The sequence below is a fragment of the Aegilops tauschii genome, chromosome 5 (assembly GCF_002575655.3).
Source record: "Aegilops tauschii subsp. strangulata cultivar AL8/78 chromosome 5, Aet v6.0, whole genome shotgun sequence".
NCBI lineage: Eukaryota > Viridiplantae > Streptophyta > Magnoliopsida > Poales > Poaceae > Aegilops > Aegilops tauschii.
In genome coordinates this window covers 40,609,588-40,632,728 of record NC_053039.3, presented here as the reverse complement: position 1 = coordinate 40,632,728, position 23,141 = coordinate 40,609,588, and the positions used below count along the sequence as shown (strand labels likewise).

The following is a 23,141-nucleotide window of genomic DNA, read 5'->3' as shown; positions in this document are numbered from 1 at the left end:
TGACGTCCCACGAACTCACGATCCAGCAGAGTGTCGAGGGAGAGCTTCGTCAGCACGACGGTGTGATGACGGTGATGATGAAGTTACCGGTGCAGGGCTTCGCCTAAGCACTACGACGATATGACCGAGGTGGATTATGGTGGAGGGCGGCACCGCACATGGCTGGAAACAATCAACTTGTGTGTTCTAGGGTGCCCCCTGCCCCCGTATATAAAGGAGCAAAGGGGGAGGCCGGCCGGCCCTTGGGGCGTGCCAGGAGAGGAGGAGTCCTCCTCCTAATAGGAGTAGGACTCCCCTTTCCTACTCCTACTAGGAGGGGGAAAGGAAGGAGGAGAGGGAGAAGGAAAGGGCGGCGCCGCCCCCTTCCCTAGCACAATTCGGACCAGAGGGGGAGGGGGCACGCGGCCTGCCCTGGCCGGCCCTCTCTCTCCACTAAGGCCCATGTGGCCCATTAGTTCTCCCGGGGGGTTCCGGTAACCCTCCGGCACTCCGGTTTTCTCCGAAATCACCCGGAACACTTCCGTTGTCCGAATATAGCCGTCCAATATATCAATTTTTATGTCTCGACCATTTTGAGACCAGTGGCGGAGCCAAGGGGGACAAGCAGGGGCCAGCCCCCCCCCCCCAACGCTCGAGTGAACATTGAATACCAGCGACTAATTAGCGATCCGATTTACAGAGACAACGTACTTGGCCCCCCCTATGTTTACCTGAATCCTGAAGGAAGGAAAAAGGCCCACGTACAGGCCCATTGGATAGTCGTTTTCTAAGTCTCCTCCAAATCTCCTAGCGTTAGGCTTAGGCATTATCTCCCGTGATTCCGGCGTTCGTGGATTAGCGATGTGTCGCTGCTATCTGCCTGTCTCTACTCTCCCTTTTTAAGATCTGATTCATATGGCACAACATGCTGCTGCAATCACCAATTCTTCAGGCTGCCGCTTCGTCGAGCATCCATAAACAGTGATGGTTATCACGGGCCTGGCAACGACGACTAGCAGATCTACTTTCACCTAGTGGCAGAGGGGACATGGAGGGGCTGGGTTTAATTCTCTAGGTATATATTTTCGCAACGCTGATCATTTTTTGCTAATAGAACAATATAATTTCCTAATACAACCAATGATTTTGTCATCGCATAATATATATAAATGCAAGCTAAAAGCCAACCATTTTATTATACATTATTATTCTTGTTCGCATTCTTAAATTTCAATATGAAAATGTTTTGTAGCAATGCATTTCATTTCATATTTTAGAGTAGACAGATTATCAAATTCGTCTTCTTGGCGCGTGGAATTATTTACCAATATTAGCTATCACTAGACACGCTCCAGCTGCAAAAAAAGTGTGTCTAAGCAAAGTAAAATGCAAATGATACTTGAATACAAAACTATTGGGTAGTATGTGAGGCACAAATATTTTTTCGCTTCATTGCTGTTTGCCCCCCCCCCCCTATGCCTAGATCCTGGCTCCGCCCCTGTTTGAGACTCCTCGTCATGTCCGTGATCACATCTGGGACTCCGAACTATCTTCGGTACATCAAAACACATAAACTCATAATACCGAACGTTAAGCGTGCAGGTTCGAGAACTATGTAGACATGGCCGAGACACGTCTCCGGTCAATAACCAATAGCGGAACCTGGATGCTCATATTGGTTCCTACATATTCTACGAAGATCTTTATCGGTCAAACCGCATAACAACATACGTTGTTCCTTTTGTCATCGGTATGTTACTTGCCCGAGATTCGATCGTTGGTATCTCAATACCTGGTTCAATCTCGTTACCGGCAAGTCTCTTTACTCGTTCCGTAATGCATCATCCCGCAACTAACTCATTAGTCACATTGCTTGCAAGGCTTATAGTGATGTGCATTACCAAGAGGGCCCAGAGATACCTCTCCGACAATCGGAGTGACAAATCCTAATCTCGATCTATGCCAACTCAACAAGTACCATCGGAGACACCTGTAGAGCATCTTTATAATCACCCAATTACGTTGTGACGTTTGGTAGCACACAAAGTGTTTCTCCGGTATTCGGGAGTTGCATAATCTCATAGTCATAGGAACATGTATAAGTCATGAAGAAAGCAATAGCAACATACTAAATGATCAAGTGCTAAGCTAACGGAATGGGTCAAGTCAATCACATCATTCTCTAATGATGTGTTCCCGTTAATCAAATGACAACTCATGTCTATGGCTAGGAAACTTAACCATCTTTGATTCAACGAGCTAGTCAAGTAGAGGCATACTAGTGACACTCTGCTTGTCTATGTATTCACACATGTACTAAGTTTCCGGTTAATACAATTTTAACATGAATAATAAACATTTATCATGATATAAGGAAATATAAATAACAACTTTATTATTGCCTCTAGGGCATATTTCCTTCATAAGGCTCCTGCCAGTTGCCGATAACTTTTACAAAACATGATCATTTCATACAACAATTTATATCTCATCACGTCTTGACCATATCACAACATGCCCTGCAAAAACAAGTTAGACGTCCTCTACTTTGTTGTTTCAAGTTTTACGTGGCTGCTACGGGCTTCTAGCAAGAACCGTTCTTACCTACGCATCAAAACCACAACGATTTTTCGTCAAGTGTGTTGTTTAAACCTTCAACAAGGACCGGTCGTGGTCAAACTCGATTCAACTAAAGTTGGAGAGACAGACACCCGCCAGCCACCTGTGTGCGAAGCACGTCGGTAGAACCACTCTCATGAACGCGGTCATGTAATGTCGGTCCGGGCCGCTTCATCCAACAATACCGCCGAATCAAAGTAAAACGTTGGTGGTAAGCAGTATGACTATTATTGCCCACAACTCTTTGTGTTCTACTCGTGCATATCATCTACGCATAGACCTGGCTCGGATGCCACTGTAGGGAACGTAGCATGCAATTTGAAAAAAAATCCTACGCTCACGCAAGATCTATCTAGGAGATGCATTACAACGAGAGGGGGAGAGTGTGTCCACGTACCCTCGTAGACCGAAAGCGGAAGCGTTAGGTTAACACGGTTGATGTAGTCGAACGTCTTCACGATCCAACCGATCCAAGTACCGAACGTACGACACCTCCGTGTTCAGCACACGTTCAGCTCGATGACGTCCCTCGAACTCTTGATCCAGTAGAGGGTCGAGGGAGAGTTCCGTCAGCACGACGGCGTGGTGACGATGATGGTGATGTGATCCGCGCAGGGCTTCGCCTAAGCACTACAACGCTATGACCGGAGGAGTAAACTGTGGAGGGGGCACTGCACACGGCTAAGAGAACTATTGGTGTGCCTTTGGGGTGCCCCCTTCCTACGTATATAAAGGAGGGGGAGAGAAGCCGGCGGCTAGGAGGGGCGCGCCATGGCGGAGTCCTACTTGGACTCCTAGTCCAAGTAGGATTCGCCACCCTCCCCCCCCCCCACTTTTCCTTTCTCCACCGGAGGGAATAGGAAGGAGAGGGAGAGGGAAAGGGAAGGGGGGCGCCGCCCCCTCCTCCTTGTCATATTCGGACTCCCTAGGAGGGGGGCGCGCGGCCACCCCCCGCGGGCTTCCCTCTCTCCCCCTTAGGCCCATGTTGGCCCAACACTTCCCCAGGGGGTTCCGGTAACCCCTCGATACTCCGGAAAAATACCCGAATCACTCGGAACCATTTCGATGTCCGAATATAGCCTTCCAATATATGAATCTTTACCTCTCGACCATTTCGAGACTCCTCCTCATGTCTGTGATCTTAACCAGGACTCCGAACAAACTTCGGTGACCAAAACACATAACTCATAATACAAATCGTCATCGAACATTAAGCGTGCGGACCCTACGGGTTCGAGAACTATGTAGACATGACCGAGACACATCTCCGGTCAATAACCAATAGCGGAACTTGGATGCTTATATTGGCTCCTACATAGTCTCCGAAGATCTTTATCGGTCAAACCGCATAACAACATACGTCATTCCCTTTGTCATCGGTATGTTACTTGCCCGAGATTCGATAGTCGGTATCATCATACCTAGTTCAATCTCGTTACCGGCAAGTCTCTTTACTCGTTTCGTAATGCATCATCCCGTAACTAACTCATTAGTCACATTGCTTGCAAGGCTTATAGTGATGTGCATTACCGAGAGGGCCCAGAGATACCTCTACGATACACGGAGTGACAAATCCTAATCTTGATCTATGTCAACCCAACAAACACCTTTTGAGACACCTGTAGAGCATCTTTATAATTACCCAGTTACGTTGTGAGCCGTTTGATAGCACACAAGGTGTTCCTGTGGTATTCGGGAGTTGCATAATCTCATAGTCAGAGGAATATGTATAAGTCATGAAGAAAGCAATAGCAATAAAACTAAACGATCATTATGCTAAGCTAATGGATGGGTCTTGTCCATCACATCATTCTCTAATGATGTGATCTTGTTCATCAAATGACAACACATGTCTATGGCCAGGAAAATTAACCATCTTTGATTAACGAGCTAGTCAAGTAAAGGCATACTAGGACACTCTGTTTTGTCTATGTATTCACACATGTACTAAGTTTCCGGTTAATACAATTCTAGCATGAATAATAAACATTTATCATGATATAAGGAAATATAAATAACAACTTTATTATTGCCTCTAGGACATATTTCCTTCAGAGCCAACCCTAGTTCTTAGTGGCGGCATGTTGCTTCTGTTTTTTATGGGGCCGGGGAGGGATTCAGGATCCTTACGTGGTTTTACGATTTTTAAGGGAATGAGGAGAGTTGTTCAGTCACTACCCTCACGCACACTGTGAAGTAAAAGAACGAGAAGTTCTTCACTTACCAGTGTCAAAGGTGGGTAAATACATCCCAATTTCTAGGGGCATAGAAAAACAGTTTGTTAAGAGAAACGTTGGGGCATGACGGCAGTGAAAATTGCACTACGAGAAGTCACAGATCGATAGGGAGTTGGTTTTGCTGGAGACCCTCTTTGGTTCAACTTATAGGTTTTGTACCTAGAACTTGGCAGCTGTACCAAACACAACCTTAGCCACGACCATGGATGTTGTGTGCTCAAATGATTCGTCTCCTGTACAAGTATTAATTGTGACTTTTTAGTTAAATCAAATATGAATTCCATATGCTCTCAAAAGTTACCAAAGAAAGTGTGATATGTAGATGATCATGAAGTTTTTCATATTCGCATGGGCATGCAGCGGCCCGTACATATACTTTATGAGTCGTTGATTTGCACCGTGAGTTAAAAATACATAAATGGCTTAGCCTTTGATTATTGTGGGTATTCGTGTGTGTCGGCCACCTTTAGGCTGCCTGTAACGGGAGTACCATATGTAGTATCATGCATGTCAACTAGACAATTTTGATGAGGTGACGTAGAATTAAATGAAGACAAGAAGGCTTGAGTATCATATTATGATACCGTATCATATTAAATAATGTGCTATTTTGTGTCATGCATGGCAATAAATGAAATCCTCTATGGATATAATATCATACACTAGTATCATATGCATGATACTAGTATATGATAGTATCATATGCATGATACTAGTATATGATACTCCCCACTACAACTAGCTTTATCCCATGCATGCATGCTTTTGACTTAAACGGCTTGGTAGTTGCCCATTCTTCCCTTCAGAGTTACATTAAAAAAACTCCTCATGCATGTCAAGATGGAGCTCCTCCCTATGTGCTTCATATTCTTGAAAGGCAGAATCTTGAGATCCGACGTCTGTATAGTGCAAGAAAGTATCATCATTGAAACAACATGCATCAAAATTAAATAAGATAGGCACACATCATCTCAGAATTGCATTCAACAAGAAGAATTTGTATATAATAAAAAAGAATTTGTGACAAAGATAGAAAAAGGAAGAAAAGAAAATTTTATACCTTTGTGACATTTCATCGAACGTGTCGAAGATGCCCGTGGCTGCGGCGATAGGAGAAGGAGACTCCTCCACGGACGTGTTGGAGGTGCCATCCATGGTGGCCCGGAAGGCGGCGGTGGCTGCGGCGATAGGAGACAGAGACTCCTCCACGGACGTGTTGGAGGTGCCATCCATGGTGGCCCGGAAGGCGGCGGTGGCCGCGCGCGGGAAGTGTTCGCGCGGTGGTTGCGACTCTGCGCGCTGTGGATTTTGTTTTGCCACAGACGCTCGTTTGTTTTTCTAGTTCCCAGAAAAGGTTTTTTTTTCAGCTATCCTATCCTAGGCCACCTGCTGGAGATGCTCTCGGTTTAGCCACAAGCATCGACGTCGGTGCTCCGAAGACAAGCGTATTTTCCACTGATGTGCTGTGCACGCACCACTGACGAGCAGTCACATACACAAGCCAAATCGGTGAAAATGCTTCTAAATTACTCTCTCCGTCCCTTACACTCTCATGCTTAATATAAAATACGCTCTTATATTATGAGATGAAGAGAGTATTTTTTTATTAATACACAGGCAAATGATGGTCACTCAAAGCAGATCATGTCAGGTTATAGTTGTTAGAAGGAAGAGAGAGGATTTGGTGGAATAATTTGGATTGTATTATTGAGCCTCGAGGCGAGTATATATTGAGTATAAGACTTGGAGGGCAAGACGCCTCTTCTAGAGATAAGGTAGGAGACGGATTACAAATCCTAAACTACCAAACACATGTAACCCAAATATATCTCTAACATCCCCCTGCAGTCGTAGCGGTAGAGTTGTGAACAACATGAGCATCGCGGACGGTCAGACTGGAGAGAATAGCAGCCGACGAATGACATCCCCCGCAGTCGTAGCGGGAGCGTCATGGACGGTGTCGCGTCGCAGACGCATTGACTGTAGAGGAAGCCATCATATTCCGTCAATCTCCCTTTCTCTCCCTTCTAACATGAACGGCGGAGGCCGAAGAAGAGCGGCGGCGGCGGCTATGTTAGGAGCGCGGCAACGATGCACGAAGTAGGCAAGGAATACGACAGCATGACGAAGACCGGCGCATACGGTGGCGTACCGGCGCCAAGGGAGGCGGCGCGGCGCATACCACGTGAAGTCGACGCGCAGGGACGGCTGTGGACCGCGGGCCACGACGCCACGGCCCGAAGGGGCGACGCGGCGGCAGCAGGCGGGTCGGGGCGACAGCGGGAAGACCTCGAGGCTACAGCGGGGACCGTGGGCCGCGACGCTACAGCCCAAAGGGACGGCGCAGCAGCGGAGCGCAGGTCGGTGCAACCGCCGGGACGGCCTCGGGGAGGCGGCTGTACCTCGTATCACGGCACTACGGCCCGAAGGGGCGACGCAGTGGCGACGCGCGTGTTGATGCAGCCGCAAGGGGAACCACGGGGCGGCGGCGCGGCGGCCCGACGGGGCGATGCAGCGGCAGCTCGTTGCTTGATCGGTGCAGAGGCGCGCTGAACTCGGAGACGATCTTCGTGGGACCTGCGGAGGCGCGCACCACCGATGGGCCAGGTCGGTCGCACGGCGTAGATGAGACGGATCACGACGACGAACGGGTAATCAAGTCGATTGCGCGCGAGGTCGGGGACGCCGCTCGGTGAAATGGGATGACGACGAAGTCCGGGATAAAGCGGGATGGTCAAGAAGACACAGATCGACAACAATGCACCAATAGCGCGCGTCACAGCCGGAAGTAGAGGAGGCCCCCGCGGCAACAATGTACCAGCGGCGCGCATCCGCAAAGCTGGACAGTCCATGAGCACTCAACCGGATGAGAACACTTTGTCTGCATGATGCGTGCACACAAGCCACGAAGGCTGATCGTCATACACATAAGCACCACACGTGGATGCATTGTCCGAGAGGAGTACACGTACATGGAACCCGAGCAGCCACCACACCTAGCGCAGGCACAGCAGACGCGGAACCCGAGCAGCCAACCACACCTAGCGCGGGTGCGTTAGCGCTCGAGCGATCCGGGTCTATGCGGTCGAGGATGCCGTCGTGCGAGCGGCAGCATGTGTAGCGACGGGCCACATGGTGCGAGCCAGCCAGCGATCCGGCGTAGGAGGATGCAAGCAGCCGTTTATTGGGCAACGAAGATGTCGATGGAGTCGGCGCCAACGGTGGAGTAGAGGCGCGTCGTTGATGACGAACGGCGGTGGACGACTCAAGCCAATCTTACATCGAAAAACCAAAAAGTAAACGCCGACCAAAGCAGCCGGCGAGAGAGAAAACCCGGATCAAGAGATCGGGAAAAAGACTCTCTAGGGCAGCCGGTCAACACGACCGGTGGACGAACCCTAGGTACGGGCGACGCGGCCCCCGGCGGCAGTCATGAAGGCCGACTGCCCAGGGAGCGGCGCGGAGCGGAAGCGACGGACGGCGGGTAAGGTTTGGATCGGTTAGGCTGATACTATGTTAGAAGGGAGAGAGAGGATCTGATGAAATAGTTTGGATTGTATTATTGAGCCTCGAGAATGAGTATATATTGAGTACAAGACTTGAAGGGCAAGACGCCTCTTCTAAAAGTAAGTTAGAAGACGGATTACAAATCCTAAACTATTAAACACATGTAATCCAAATATATCTCGAACAATACTGTATATCTATCAATGTCATCAGATCAGATCGCGGTTTCGGAAAAATATTACTATTTTGGTTCCTTCGGCTTTCGGCTGACTGCAAAAGATGCTGCTGCTTTATTCCGTCTTGGCCAAAAAATAAAAACAACCCAAATCCTAAAAAGTGGTCGTGTGCTACTTTGTCTTACAGAGCATTCGGGCTCGCGCGCCGTCCGATCCCCATCTCGCGGTCGCGCGCGTTTCAGGTGGAAACCGGCGATATATCGATGCACGCGCCAGGTGTCCCCTGGTCGTGGCGTCGTGGTCGAGACCCGTTGGGTTCTCAGTGCGGTTGCGTCTCGCCTCCCCTCTCCCGTTCCTCTCCACTCCCGTTCCTCCCATTTCGAAACTGCTCCCGATCGCAGCGGAGCGGATCCCATTTCCTTCCACTTCCAAGCCCCCAACCCATCCCCCAAATCCAGAGCAGCTGGCGGCGTGTCGGCGATTCGGCGGTCGTCTTCCGCTGGAGTGAGGGCGGGATAGCGGGCGCGGCGTGAAGGAAGGCGGTGCAGCGGCGGAGACGCGACCGAGGAGGGACGACGCGCACGCGTTCGCCGTGTTGTTCGCGCTGCAGGCCGCAGCGGAAGGAGCAGCAGTACCGGAGACGCGGCAGAGGAGGAACGGCGCGCGGCCGTTGTTCTGTTGGCGCAGAGGGGCAAAATCGCGGTGAAATCCCTGGTATGCCCATCGATCTCTTCCGCTCCTCCGCGTTTAGGTTGTCCAAATCGACGCGCTTCGCCGCTCCGCCGCGGACAGAGGAGAAACGGCGCGCGTGCGGCCGTCGTGCGGTTGTTGCAGAGGTGCCGAATCGCGGCGGGTCGATGCACTCCTCCACGTTTGACGAAATCGACTAGCAGATGGTAGAATTGATGAATCACTCGTTAATTTGGAGAGGGATGACGACACGGGGCATTTCGTGTTCTTAGGCTAGTGGTGAACTAGGATTGGGAGGATTCAAAGGCAAGCCTTGGTGCCGTAGATTTTTGTGGGGTTTTGTGGTCTTTTGTGGTGTGTGTTGGGGTTAGGATGCTCATGAAGGCTGTATATTAGGCGATGTTTTTCGGTGCTGTAGATGTTGAGGTTGATCCTGATGGGTGACTGACTTGCCTGATATGGTTATGTGTTGCATGCGCAGGTCTTTTGACAGTGTTTTTGATTTAGTGTAGGAGAATAATGCTTCTCCCATGTCAATGTTGCCCTTGTCTTGTGAGTGACTTGCCTGATATGGTTCATGTGTTGCCTATGAAGGTGTTTTGACAGTGTGTTTTGATTTAGTGTAGGACAATAATGCTTCTCCCATGTCAATGTTGCCCTTGTCTTGTGAGTGACTTGCCTGATATGGTTCATGTGTCGCCTACGAAGGTGTTTTGAAAGTGTGTTTTGATTTAGTGCAGGACAGTAATGCCTCTCCCATGTCAATGTTGCCCCTGTATTGTGAGTGACTTGCCTGATATGGTTCATGTGTTGCCTACCCAGGTGTTTTGACAGTGTGTTTTGATTTAGTGCAGGACAGTAATGATTTAGCAACGGAAAATGTACATGTGATCCAGTAGAGGGAGGTTAATAGGGCTATTTGTAGGACAGTTTTAAGCACTTCATGAGAAGTCATTCTGTGATTTTGTTTTAGGTGCCTTGATTTGTTTCAGATTTTATAGGACATGTAGAGGGAGGGTAATAGGGCCAATTATAGGATAGTTGTAATATAGTGAAAATCAGATAGTTTACAACCCTTTTCATTGCCCACTTTTTGTAAATTGCTGTTTGCTTAGTTTAGTAAGAATTTAGTCAAACGAATTTTGTTGGATGATATAGAGTTCTTTCACAATCATTTTTTCTGTGTTTTTTTATGATGAATCTCACTGTTTGTCCTTTAAATATGCAGCAGAAAATAGATGGCTAGGACAAGTCATAAGTCAAAACAGGATGGACCTGCTGGATCAAGTCATGACAACCTTGCATCTCATAGGAATGAAGAGCATCAAACACAGGTGTGCACATGCTCAGGAAGTTTTTATGTTCTTCCTGTACATAACAGAGTTTGTTTTCCATTTTTTATTGATTTATGTGGTTTCCATCTTCCAGCCACGGAGCAGTGCACCAATAACTGGGTACAAGCGTCTGAGAACTAAAGCAGTTATTGCACGGGGGAAGCGCCCTGATGATATAATTAGTAACGAGAATAGTAACGAGAGCCAAGCTGCAGATGCTGGGAATAAAAATGTCGAAGGTGCAGACGTCGACCAACCTCCAAAAGCAAAACACCAGAAGATGGGAGGAACTGAGGTATTTGCATAGTTGCCTCAGTTTCACTAAGCAGTTGCCCAGCAATGCTGCCTAAGTTGTCTATGTTGTGATGAACCTTTTTCCCTTTTGCTAATTCCCTTTTTCTGTTTTTTCCTCATGTGCAATAGGGTCGTAGGAACAGGGCATCCCCTACAAGGCTCTTCAAGTTGAACAAGGACTTGGTTCCTGACCAAAAGGGTGTCATCATCGGAAAAGAATTTGGTGGCATTCTGGACCTTATAGCGAGTAGCATGCCCGGAGATTTTAGCCAGTGGATAATGAAGCATTACGACCCGGAGATTTCGCAGATAGTCATTCCAGAAAGGGGGAAGATTCATGTAGATGCCGCAAGTGTCCGTATGATATGGGGTTTGTCCAACAGGGGCAGGAAGGTGTGCTTCGAGAATCGGCCTGAAATCACAAAGGCAATGTATAGTATTTACAACATCATATCCAAGAACTCCCCAACCCTCACAGAATGGTGCAAGATGATCGTAGACATGGGAGGATCTTATGATGATGACATTGTCCACGCTTGGCTACCTCTTGTTTTTTCGTGCTTCCTTGCCCCTTCAACTAGTTTGAGTATTTCCCCAAAGAGCTTCCCGGCGGTCATGGATGTCAATGGAATAACGAAAACCAATATATGTGAGTTTGTTGTTGATCAATTAAAGCTTGCGTTCACTTCGGGGCGTGCCAACAAGAAGGTTGTTTGTTGTTGTGTTTTCCACGTTGTTGTAAGTGCTTCAAACTGTTTTGTTTTTTTAAGCATCCATTGTTTACTTATCTTTTTTTTTGCAATCATTAGCTAACTTAAACTTTCTGTTCTTTTTCCTTGTATTTACGCAGCTGTTGTACCTAGACTCTCTGGATGTTGATGAGCCAATCCCGAACTTGGTACCAAGGGTTTCAGTTTGGAATTCAGATTTAATCTCCAGAGTTATCAAGAAGGACAGGAAGGCTCCAGGAGAATATGGCCAATTGTGGGTAACTCAATTTTTCTGTTTTAGGATATATATTATTGTCATATTGTTTTTAGGCAACACTACCATTTTAGAGTAAGCAATTCACTTTGAAAGAGCAAGTAAGGTAATGTAACTTTTTGGGCAAGTGCCATACATATATTTCAAGTAGGTCCAAGTAGTTATCAGACTTATTCGAACCTTTTTCGTTTGCCATGCACACAGTTGGATAATGTTCACAGGAAGGATTTGTTGGGTTGTTGTATTTAATAGTAGCTACTGTAGTACATTTTTTAGCTCTTTGTTTTGTGTGTGCAATTTACATGTTGAAAAGTAGCAAGTTTATACAACAACACAAGCAACTTATGTTCTGAAAACTAGCAACTTGCATACTAGTTCTTCATTTTTGCTGATTACAGTATCCACTAATAGTAGGCAACAGGGAAGTGGCATAATGGTTGCAGGAATTTTCAGACAATTAGTAGTACTATTTTTCTTCATTTTCTCAGTTCTTTTTGGTATGGGAGTGCCAGAATTGTTGTCACTCATAGTTTTTTTAATCTTCTTTGGCTATAAACAACCAGCTCAAGACGGAGTTTTCCCGGTGTGCGGATGATAGCTTGTTTGGCAGTATGGACCACATCACCAAATTTGTTGCCGCAAGATTGCCCGAGTCGTATGACAAAACAGTAAGTTATCTAGCACTTGTTTTTCCCTCTCACTGTTGTTCCCCTTTTTATCGCCATTTGTACATTCAACCATTTTTTCAGAATCTTCAATAGAAGATATGTACTTATCATGTTCTCTACCATCCAGTTTTATGTTTTACAGAAGCAAAAGAAGCTCACAGGGTTGGTGCACGAAATGTGTTCCGTAATTTCACATGGAGTGGGGAAGCTCGTGACTGGGGTTGGGAAGATAGATGATGATGAATGGGGGACAAAGGAGGAAGATCCTACTACTGCGGAGACAAGCATGCGGCAGTCTAACAGAAGGGGCAAGCGAGTACCAGCCGGAAGAGACATCTTAGCAAGTGAGGAGGAGTCGTTTAATTCTGACAGCGACGACAACGAGGCAGCCGATAGTGAAAGTGAGGGAGATGGCAGGGATAAAGGTAGTGATGAAAGCGACAGCGATGGCAGTTCACACAGCGATGATGGTCATGATGGATCAAGTGGAGTTCAGGGGAAATCAAGTAGCCAGGGAGACAAACGGTTGATCACCACGAGGGGGCAAGTGCTGACATGGGGAGGGAAGACGGAACTGAGGGGAACGAGGACAATGAAGATGATGAAGAAGAAGAGGATGACGAAAAAGAAGATGATGAAGGAAAGGAGGACGATGATGATGAAGAAGGCGATGGGAATGACAAAGACAAGGAAGATGATGGGCAGGGGAAGCAGGATGAAGATGATGAAGATGACAGTGGAGGTGGCAACGGTGGTTCAGGCAACAATGGTGGCTCCGATCGGGACGAGGATCCCGCAGCTGAAAACCCAAGCAGCGATGATGATGAACAATGCATGCTGCAATTTCTGATTGAAAAGAAGAGGGACAGAAAGGCAAAAGGATTGGATGAGGCAGATAGGATCTCTATCAGAGACCTTGTGATGACAGAATTCAAAATTGTTGTATCCCCAAAACCACGCTTCCCTGTTTTTGAAGTGAAAGAAATGTTGGATATTGATGACATATCCATAGCAACCGAAGCGAGGAGGATGTTCGAAGAGTTGTTGAGGGGGGAGACTTGGATATGGTCTTCACATTCAACCCCAAGGAAATATGCCCAAAGGCGATTCGCCAGAAAATAATGAGAGAATTTGGCGCTCTAAATGAAGCTACAGAACAAAAGATTGATTGTCGAAACCAACTACCACCACTCCCGCCATCAAAGAAGATGAAGAAAACTGTTAGTTTCGTATTAGAGCCATCTGTGATGAATGAAACAACAATGCATCGGCAAGCATATCGTGCCGAAAATCCCGGTTACGGCCAAGGAGGAAAGTCAAGGCAGTCAGCCATGAAAAAATCTGGTCCTTCTCAGCAGCAACAACAGGCAAATTCTGAAACAAAAGAGGCAATTCATGGGAATGCCAAAACACAGGTGGTAAAGAGTACACCATCAAGCTCAGCAGCACCCCCATGCAGCAAAGTTGGAGATGAGGCAGTACCTACAAGAGTAGATCCAAAGCAGTCGGGTAATTTTCATTCCCAATGTCAAGTAAGTGGATCACATATTCTGGCAACTCAGTCTAAGGAGGAAGCAAGACCAGTTGTTTTTCAGGCAAGTTCTGCAAAGGGAACACTGGACCCCATAAAAGTAAGGCCAGTGCAACTCAAGAAGGGACCCACAGTGCTAGTAAGCACAGGAAACCACAGCGGAACACAACCACTAGGTGACTTAAATGGTCAAGTGCCTTTCCCGTCTCGGGGAAATGTGATGCAGTCAGCCAATGGTATCCAGAGGGCCAAGGTGCAAGACTTCACCTGAGGCTGGTCAGCCAATGGTATCAGAGAAATGGCATCACCTGAGGCTGCAGCATTAAATCTTGCATGACACAAAAAGGAGAAAGAGAACATCCCTCCGATGTCATGTATGGAGATCAAAAGGATACAAGACCTGCCTGAAGCTGTAACCATGGGAAAAAGTCCGGAACAAAAGTTGCTAAGAGCCCTAGGGAAATTGCCTGTCTGCTCAACTGTACTTGCCCAACCTGAGGCCACAAGTGTTCCAGAAGCAGTAGAAGCAACTGGCCAGGGGAACACTTCCCATTTCTCTGATGTGGAGGAGCGGTACCATGAATTCATGCGTGTTAGTGGGAAGAGAACCAATGCACTAGAAATCAATGTTCTAGATGTGAGTGAGCTGTTTGCAAGGTGTGTTGATCCAAACAGCAAGAATGCCCAATCCAACTCCACAAATCACACCTCAGCGAATAAAGATAAACAACATTTTGAGCAAAGGGACACCGAAAGATCAAATGATTTTTTCAGAGAGTACTTCCTAGCACCAAGTTTTGATCTAGGCATAGATGATTTGCCCACAAAATCTGCAGACAACAGAGCACATCAACATGTTGGGTCAAGCACATTTGCAGAGCATGATTTCAAGGAACTCCCAGTACATACCCAGCCAATCATCAATATAACCAATGACGATTATCTGTTGGACGTTCAAGGCATAGATGAACCGTGTGCGCAAGCAGAAGGAAATGCGTACCAAACACATGAAAAAAGTTCCAACCAAGGAGAAGTGGGGTCAGGCAGCAAGGTTTACAGTAGTACACTAGTAGAAAAAGGGCCTTTAGTCCCGGTTCTGGAACCGGGACTAAAGGCCCTCCACGTGGCCGCTGCCTGGAGGTCCACCTTTAGTCCCGGTTGGTAACACCAACCGGTACTAAAGGAAATTTTATGATTTTTTTTTTGATTTTTTTTCAAATTTCTGAATTATTTTAACCTCTAATCTCTAATCACCCCTCATCACTGCTCAATTTAACCTCTAATCTCTAATCACCGCTCATCATTCCAAATCATCTAACTTCCCGAACGGTCACCCATCCTCTCACTACTCCAGCCTAAGCACGCTTAACTTCCGGGTTCTATTCTCCCTCGTTTCCAAGTCTGCACTTGTTGTTTTCCTCACAATAGTAAGATGTCAATCCTATTAACCCTCAGGAATTTAGCTTGAGCATGAAGTCACACATTTCACTGTTTGAGTTTGAAACTATTATTTAAAAAACAATAATTATTTAGTAACACTAATATTTCTTGGATAAGTAGTTTGACCATAGTTTGACCACAGTTTGACCAGATTTGACCAAAATTCAAAAAACTGAAATAATTATTTAGTAACACTAATATTTCTTAAATAATTAGTTTGACCATTGTTTGACCACAGTTTGACCAGATTTGACCAAAATTCAAAAAAACTGAAATAATTATTTAGTAACACTAATATTCTTGAATAATTATTTAGTAACACTAATACTTCTTGAATAAGTAGTTTGACCATAGTTTGACCAGATTTAACAAAAATAAAAAAACAGAAATTTGAGCATGTAGTAACATATTTAAGTTTTTAAATTTTCCTAACTAGTACATGTAGTAACATAACTACATCTGGAAGGATTTTAATTTTTTAAGTTTTTATCATTTTCTTTTGCTTTTTACAAAACTGACAAGGCGATCCACGAGGGGGGGTAGAGTTTGAAAATGGGACCTTTAGTACCGGTTTGTGCCATGAACCGGTACTAATGGGGTACCGGTTGGTGCCACGAACCGGTACTAATGGGCATCGCACCCTTTAGTCCCGGTTCGTGGCACCAACCGAGACTAAAGGTCCCATTTGAACCGGGACTAATGCATGTACGGTGCCCTAGCCGGTCGAACCGGGACTAATGCTCACATTAGTCCCGGTTCATAATGCAACCGGGATTAATGCTCTTTTCTGGCCGAACCAAAGCCCTGTTTTCTACTAGTGGTAGTAGCTCAGGAGAGATGCATCCACATCAATTCGAGAGAAGGATTATCAAGCCACCTCCTTGCAAGAGGTCAACATTCATTGACTATAATGAGAAGAAAGTCTACTTGTCCAAACCCGAAGCAAATAGATTGTATGCATCAGTTATTTTGCATGCAAGAATTAATGAAGAAGAATCACCAGATGTGGATACCAGGTATGACAGTATATCATTGCATTTCTTTTATCAGCCTTTGCACAATGCACTTTCCCCCAGGCAAGGTCTATCATGTTATCCAGGCAATTCAAACTGTGTTTACAAGCAATCCATTTATAGAATCAGGCAACTTGGTTTAGTGTGAAATTCTCATTTTGAAATAGTTTCTCCTTGATATGACCATGCCCCCCATGTGTTTTCCCTGAGTTGAAATGGTGGTTGGCAAATTATGGAAGGATTTTGTGAGCTGAATGCCTCTCTTTTTTTCATGCAGCCCAAGGGTAATTGAATATGGCAAATACTTTGTCACAGTCAGGGTGCTCGCAAACTCAATGAAGAAGGAAGGTTTTGTCTTGAGCCATGTAATGGAAGTTGGTATAGAGATTATAATGATGAACTTGCCACCAGAGTCAAAGAAGCTCGTGATGCCCGTCAGGTTCTCGGTAAGAAAACGCGAACCAACTAATAGTGTAGTTTTGCGTTTCTTTCTTTTCTTTTTTCATAAAAGGTCATGGTCATGTCCGTATTCTTTTTTACACCAGGTTCAGATGCAAAACATGGAATTGAACGGCAAGGAGCTCATTTCCCGGTTCAAGAAGTCAAATCGCTTGGATCGTAAAGACATGGTAAATTAATGGTTTCTGTACTTTTTACCAATGCATTTTTTATATATGACTTTTTATGCTAAAACCTTTGCTCACACAAATGTAAATATTTCTAAGGGGGGGCAAGTTGACCACACTCATGAAATTGCTTTCTGTGGCAAGTTGCTTACATAATTGCACAACTTGCCTGTGCATTTTTGGTTGGTTGCTTACATAAGTACATAACTTGCCTATGCATCTTCTGTTTTTGGCAAATTACTCACATAAGTACAAAACTTGCATGTGCATCTTTGCTTCTTCAGTCCATGTCTTAATTTGTGAGAGCACACAGAAAAAGTTGCTTACATCCAGCTTCTAGTATTGTATTTATTTTATACTAACCCCATTTTTTTCTAACAGATTATGTTCCCAGTTTTAGAGAACATTGACAAGACAAAGACTAAAACAGGCAATCATTACTGGATTTTTAACGTGAACATAAGGGATCGACGTTTTGAAGCTCTTGATTCTTGGAGGACGCTCAAAAACAAGGCTCTAGATGTTTGCGCAAGGAAAATGGTTGCAAGTTTTCGGTCTCTATGGGAAGAGCATTACGCCAGTTCCCGCGTCTCGCTGGATGACTTTGGGCTTACCAACATCGACGTTCCAAAACAAAATAATGAGTAAGCATCCACTTTTTTCACATATAAACTATGCTTTTGTTCAGTTTTTTGCAAGTGACACACTACTACATAGAGTAAGCTAGCTAACTAGAAAAGTTTTTTTTCAATTTTTGTTTAGGTTCGACTGTGGTGTTTTTGCTCTTACGCTAGCAAACGGTTGGGAGGCAAGGGCTGTTCCAAATTTCACAGCTGAGGATATTCCAAGCATCAGGAAACAATTGACTAACACGTGGGTTGACAACGCCAACAACAAGGCTCCATGGAAAACCATACTCAAGTTAGCATAGGTCAGTTTTTTTCTCCCCTCACGCGCACTACATCCATGTAAATGCATGTGTTGTTTTCTTGCTCTTTGTGAACTTTGGACTGCCGGGGGGAGTTGCCTGTATAAGAACTTGGACCAGGCAACTCAATTGCATAAACAGGCAATTTAAGCTTTAATGTGAGGCAAGTTAATCAGAAGAACCCATAAAAGACAAATAGGATGATCATTACATAACCAGGGAATTGTTGCATTTTTAGCATTGCAGAATCTTATGTATGTAAGTTTTCGACCGTTATGGGGAGGGCAAGGGTGTCTGCGGGCAATTCAAAGCACACAACAGGCAACTCAAAACTTATAACCAGGCAACTCAAACTCCAGTGTGAGGCAAGACACCCACAAGAAACCGTAAACCAGAAATAATAGTTTAGGATGTTCAAACATACAGACCCACAAATAGTTTAATTTGTCAATGCCATTCAACACATCTTTTCAGCCATCTGATCACTGTGTGACCATTACACCAATCTGGTCCTGCAGCTTGCACCATTGTGGTTAACAAAACCACAATAGCTGCACTTGTTCTTTCTCTTCGGATGCAGCTCAAGTGCTGATTGAATTCTTTTTGACTTTGCCCTCCCTTTTGTTGTTGATTTTGGAGGGTCTCTAGGAATTGCAGGGCCAAGTGTGGTAGCAGGTCTTCCAAACTGTGGTTCAACCATCGTAGTACCTTGTGCGGCCGCAACAGCTGCATGTAGAGATGCCATACTGAGCGGCTGGTGCGCATGTCCACTAGGAGCTTGCACAATAGGAGATGAAATTGCATTGACATTTTCTTCTTGTGTAGTTGAAGAACCTGGATGCTGTCCATACCTGCCATCCACTGTTGCTGATGATGCAGGCGATGGTGCCAGTCCAAGACTAGCCACATAGGTTGTGTTTGCTGCGTTAGCCCCCGCGGTGGTTGTATAGCCCCCATAGTTTGTGGTGCAGGCCAAATTGCTGGTCTAGGACCCATAGGAGGTCGCGCATGCCCTCTTGCTAGTGCCGTATCCATCAAAAGTTGTGGCGCAGCTCCTCTTAGCGCTTGCACAAGCCTTGTCATTGTTGAGCCCCTTGAAAGGTGCGGTGCTGCTCCACTGTTCAGTGGCACATATCCTGACAGTTACTGTACAGGCCAGCAGCTTTGTGCGGGAGGGCTCCTGGGTAGTGGTACAGCCCCCCTGTGCATCGATGCAGCCCTCAACGCTATTTGTTGGTGTCCGTCCTCACTCATAGAGTTGCCAGCTACTTTTGGTGCGTTTTTTCTCCGCGGTGCAGAAGTAGGTCGCTGCTGCCTAGGTCCAGAAGAGGTTTGTGCAGGTTCGTTAGGATGCACCGCAGGGCCACTAGTTGCCTGAGTGTTACTCGGTGGTGGCGCAGAAGTAGGTCGCTGCTGCCTAGGTCCAGAAGGGGCTTGTGCAGGCCCTTCAGGACGCACCGTAGGGCCACCAGTTGCCTGAAAGTTACTCGGTGGTGGTGCAGAACCATCAGCTGATGGTGGAGGACCACCAGAGGGCCCACTTGTTGGTGCTGCCGGTTTCTTCTTCTTTGACATGTTGATATTTTTGATTTCATGAGGCGCACCACGCATATGTTTCTTTACAATATCCGTCGCAGCATCTGACGCACTAGCAACCCGGGCAAGACTACCAAAATCCATCATCAAATTTACATGCCTGAGTTCCTTCTTCGACTATGGTGGCATCTCATCAGGTTGCTCTTCGACAGCAGGGGGTGCATTGGGAATTTCCATAGGTGTCCATCTTCTAAGTATGTACTGCGCTGGGATTTCATCAACACCAAGTTGGTTGAAAACTTTCAAGATATGGCAGCAAAGCATGCCGTCCCTCTCAATCTTGCAGCAGTCACATCTGTAGTCTCCAGCACTAACTTCCACCATGACAAAATAGCCCCTAGAACCATATTTGGCAACCCACTCTTGATTTGGGTAAACCTCATACAAGTTTTCACCATGCGGTCGCACATTGTACCTTGTAGTCAACTGAAACTCATCACGAAACTTCTCGTACAAGTCCCTAGTATACGATCCGTACGCCTGCTTCTCTATTGGCTAAGATGACCACATTTCAGTCTGTAAATGTCCTGTCCTGTAGTCTTTTGAACCCTCCCGGACTAGTATGTGTGTTTGGATTTTCTGATATTGCTTCACAAAGTTCAAAATGGACTTGTGTGGGTTCTTATATCACTTAAGGACAGCGTTGAACCCCTCGCTGCATTGACTTGACTGCAAGAAAGGGAAGAATTGGTGCTTGAAGTAGCAGGGTACCCATGTCTCTCCGTACTTGTATAGATTCCCGAAGTGGGAGTCAGTCATAGCCTCATACTTCCTCATCAGCTCACACCACCCTGCCTCAAATTCTTCCGGCGTCAAGCTGAAGTCAACACAGTTGTTGAAATCTTTGGACAAGCCAGGTTTTCGCCCCAGCAATGCTCCAAGCTTTTCTTGTGTTTTTTTCATAATATGCCAGCGGCAACAGCGGTGCACACTTGTAGGAAAGATCTTTTTAATTGACAGTGCCATTGCGATGTCTTGGTCGGATATGATGTTGGTGGGTGCTACATTATGCATTGCCTCAAGGAAGGTCTGGAATAGCCAATCAAAGCTTGACGCCAACTCTTGCCTAACAAAGCCACAGCCCAACATGAATGACTGCCCATGCCTGTTAATCCCAATGAATGGTGCAAAGGGCATGTTGTACATATTAGTCATATACGTTGTGTCAAAGGAGATACAATCATGATAAGATTCCACGTACGCCTTCCTTGCTGCACCATCGAGCCAGAAAATATTCTCAACCCTGTCTTCCTCATCATATTTTATCTTGTAAAAAAATTGGATCCTCTCTCTGCTGATCTTTAAAGTAAGCAACTGTCTCTATCATATCCCCTTCTTTTGTATCATCCTTGTTCAAGAGCGTCTTGAGGTTTGTAATGTGCTTAGTGCCATAAGGTACAATGAGTTCTGTCCCATAGAAATCTGACATGATGTGCATCATACGACCTGTTGACATGAAGTCACAATGGTGGTCAATCCTTTTTCTACACAAAAACAGTGCCAAAAATAGTTTCTTTTCTGTTTTCAGCAAGGCAACTCAAATGCAAAGCTCAGGCAATTCATGAAGCTATACAAGCAACTACAACAATACGCCCCAGGCAACACATGAGCAAAATACACAAAACAAACCAGGGGGATAACTATGCATTAGTGAGCAATAAAAATTTCAATCATAGGCAAGTTGACCCCATCCAGAAACAAGTACTATTGTACATTTTAGCTACAAAGAGACTAATCATAGGCAAGTTTAGATTCAACACCAAATTTGTTTTATAAAAAAACTAGGCAAGTAGGAACTTTGCATTGAGCAACAAACAGGTAAACATTAGGCAAGTCCAGCATCCAGAAACAAATCAGGCATTTTACCTCTTTTTGTACTGTTGTAAGCAATTTAGTGGCACTATCAAGCAACTAAGGCATATGTTTGAAGCAAATCAGTGACATGTTTCAAGCAAAATCAGGTACTTGTTGATGGGCTAAGAAACACACAACCAGTAGGCATGTCCAGGTTCTTAAAGTTAGAAGATAGGGGGGAGGTGGGTGTGGTTCAAAACCTGTAGTTAAATTGCAGTTATGAAGATGAGTAAGGAAGGCCCTTTCTTCTGGCGGGATCCCTTGGTGTGATCGCAAATACTTAGTCAAACATGGCTTGTCAACCAACAGATGGTTGTGCTCGCCAACAAAGTAGATCACCTCCCATCTGCCATCTATTACCTTCACAATCATCTTAGCTTTGCAACCAGTTTGCACAATTTTATCTCTTTTTCGTTTCTTGCTCCTCTTTTTGCCTTTACTATCATTATCAAGAAAGACAATAGCCTCATCTTCGTTATCATCTTTTGCTTGCTCAACAATGTCATCTAGCACGGGAATCTTTTCTGCCCCTCCGTCATCAATATCAGGCTTTCAAAACTTGTTGCAAACAAACTGTTGTTTTATCAACTCCCCGGTTTTCATATCCTTCCTTGAACTATTCATTTTGATTGAAAAACCCATTTGCAAGGAATATGCATTGTAATGGACCTTGGCATCTTCCAAAGTGTCGAACCTCATGCCCACGTAAGGCTCCTTGGGCTGTGACCAAGCTTCATCATCATTTTCAGCACCCAAACCATTACCAACAGTGCCACCAGTATCACCTGCAGCACCTGTGCCATCAAGGGTATGAGCATCACTCCCAGCTGCTACAGCTACAGGTACTTGTGTACTGCCCGGAGCACGTCCCCCACGACTTGACTGCCCATCTGTCTCCATTGCTTCTGTAGCAGCAGCATTGACTCTTTGCATGATAGGGGGATTAGGTGATTCCGCCACAAATTCTGCGTTTCCAGCAGCATGTTGTGTACAGTACAATGGATCACCATTATTTTCAGCTGGTTCCTCATTCAGGTCAATCATTGTCAACCTGTTTATTTATTTCAACATGGGAAAAAGTAAAGCAAGTCAGCAGAGGGATGCAAGCAAGTAGCACAGTAAATACGGGCAAGCCAATAGCACAGCTACCCAAGCACACCAAAAATAGCTCAATCATGTTCAACCTGTCCATTTTTTCAACCAGAAAAATTAAAGCAATTTACGTTGTTGAGGCAAGCTAGTACCACACTAAACTCAGGCAAGCAAACAACACAGCAACCCAAGCACACCAGATTCACATGATAGCATTCTTTTGTGCTTTTTAAGGATGCAATTGAACATAACCAGGCAATTCAAAGTGCACTATCAGGCAATCCAAACCATATAATCAGGCAAGTCAAACTATATATGTCAGGCAATATATTATTCAGGAAATCCATGGTTTTTTTGTACTAATGAATCATGTTGTACATATAACATAGACTTGTTTTTTGTGTATCATAATATATTTTCTTATTTGTTTTTCTTAAACGCAGGCAACATTGATTTTGGGGAAGCAAGCCTCCTGCCATAAAAGTGCTACTTTGAAGTGTGTTCAGAATGGAATTCACTCCCAAATCAGAGAGAATAGAGCATGTTTAGTGTTAGGAAAAACTTAAGTTAGCA

General features: G+C 45.4%; 1 pseudogene; it reads right to left on the bottom strand.

Annotated features, from left to right (window-relative positions):
* Positions 1-19,011: 19,011 nt before the first annotated feature.
* LOC141022528 (uncharacterized) lies at positions 19,012-22,520 on the bottom strand (annotated as a pseudogene).
* Between the last annotated feature and the right edge of the window lie 621 nt (positions 22,521-23,141).